Genomic DNA, 2,115 nt, shown 5'->3' with positions numbered 1-2,115 from the left:
TTACAATCAGTGTGACAGCTAATGAAAATCATGCTTACAATCAGTCTCTGAGTACTACGCCAATCACCCTAAAATAGCTCTGGACCTTTGGGTCAAAGTTGTTACACAGTGTACAATAAATAAAAATAGATTGGTGCTTCTTTTAGAAAAGAGTACTCCCTAGAAAACTGCCAATATAAGCTACTAGTATTTGGTTAGATGATTTGCTGCCAAGAAAGATCCGTCCACAGAGAGCGCCACACATCCCACTGGTGGTGGTGGATGCCAATGCATGCATGTAGCATGGTTGGTGTCGGTAATTTTTTACTTGGCACACCTCGCACTCTGCATATATGCCGGTTCCATACGTACATTTGTGTAGTTCCACCAAAATGCAGCTGAATAGCCCTGTTTGCATAGATAATGAAAAAGCGTGATTACATTATAGTGGCACTAGTTGATGAAACACACAAAAAATAGAAGAAAATATTGCGATAGTATCATAGTATGCCATGCTGCGAGGGCGAGACGGGCCCTGCGACGCCTCATACGGTACGCCGCATATTGGACATCGTCCCAAGTCTCCCAGATACACCTTCTGCCAGTGATGAACATCAGTGTATAATGGTAGTACAAGGAGGCGCCTTGAGACATTCAAATCTCTATTTTTGTACGTATCAACCAAAATTAAGCACCCCAGTTTGCAGAAACGCTTAAACATTAACAATGGGACTAGTTGATGAAACATACATTAACAAAGAGAAGCACTTTCTTTATCTACGTTGGAAATGAAATGATAGAGATGTCACTCGCTCTATTTTAACTGTATTATTACTTCATTTTATCAGTGACACTAGGGTCGAGCAGGTGGCAAACGAGGTGTACCGTGCGTCGCAAGGATGGAGGCTGGGGGTGCTTAGACTGGGATGCTGAAGTTGGCTCTTTCAATCACCAACATGGATGATTCAATTCATGGGACCTTTTGGGGCAGTTCACCTAAAATGAAGCAATGTCCCGTGAGCTAGCAGCTTCTTCTTCATTTTTTTTAAGAAAAGGGCTCCAGCCCCGGTTCCATTTCCATCAGAAAATGAAACCCACAGAGCTTATTCTTCATTAGTTGCAATAAAATTGAGCAACATCAAGGTTGGTTGTGAAGCTCCTGGAATGCTCAACTATAATTTGGATATCATTTGTGCAGTTCAACTAAGATCGAGCGTGAAATGTATATCTCTGTTTGCACAAAAAAGGTAGAAAGTAGGGTGACTAACAAGTGGTGAAACATGCATCAAATGAAAAGAAGCATGTTCCTTATCTGAATGGCAATCCTACAAGGACAGTAACAATTTCTAAAGCACTGGCATTGCTAGATATTAGTGTGGGCATTAGGATTAACTATGACAACCGTTAAATACGACATTACTTTGGGCACGGGAGAGTAGGCGGACGAGGATAGTTGCATTTCTAACGAAAAGAACCAACTTACCTTAATGGGAAATTTTAGCAGGACATGTAAAGAAGTGCCATCGATTCATATTACTGGAGGCATTACATTGAAAACAACATTGGTTCAACGTGTCCTTACTTTTAACAGTGCGACTGCTACATTTTACCAGTGGCATTACATAAGAGTGGCTCGGGGTAACAAACATCAGAACATGATATCTAGGTTGGTCCCATTTTTGTTCGGTATAGCCACCTTATACTGTGTGAGGCTAGCAAATCTAGTGCTGGACTTACTCTGTTGACTTGTCCCCCAGTCCCCACTTTCTTTCCTTTTTCAACCAACAGATCGGGTTTATATTGAGTTTGTACTGCGTTTCCCTTTATTTCCCTATTAGACCTAGAGACCAGTTGGATAGCCAGTCTCTGCTACTTTTCGCCCCATTATTTCCTCTTTCGACCAAGTCCTAGATTCAGGTAACAAATCCTCCCCCACCCCCACCCCCTTTCTTCCTTATTTGAACCAAGTAGTACTAGATTCGAGTGCATGAACTAGTTTTACCTCTTAAACGTAAAAAAATTAGGTGGTTTTCGAACAGTCGATCGATCCTATCTATGAGGGGGCCTGAGAAATAGTAAAAGATACAAATGTAGTGACGTCAGGAGCTCGGGAGGTAGAGCAAGGCCGGTTTCGAA

Source organism: Triticum dicoccoides, chromosome 1A, assembly GCF_002162155.2.
Source record: "Triticum dicoccoides isolate Atlit2015 ecotype Zavitan chromosome 1A, WEW_v2.0, whole genome shotgun sequence".
Lineage (NCBI taxonomy): Eukaryota > Viridiplantae > Streptophyta > Magnoliopsida > Poales > Poaceae > Triticum > Triticum dicoccoides.
This window is presented reverse-complemented; position numbering follows the sequence as displayed.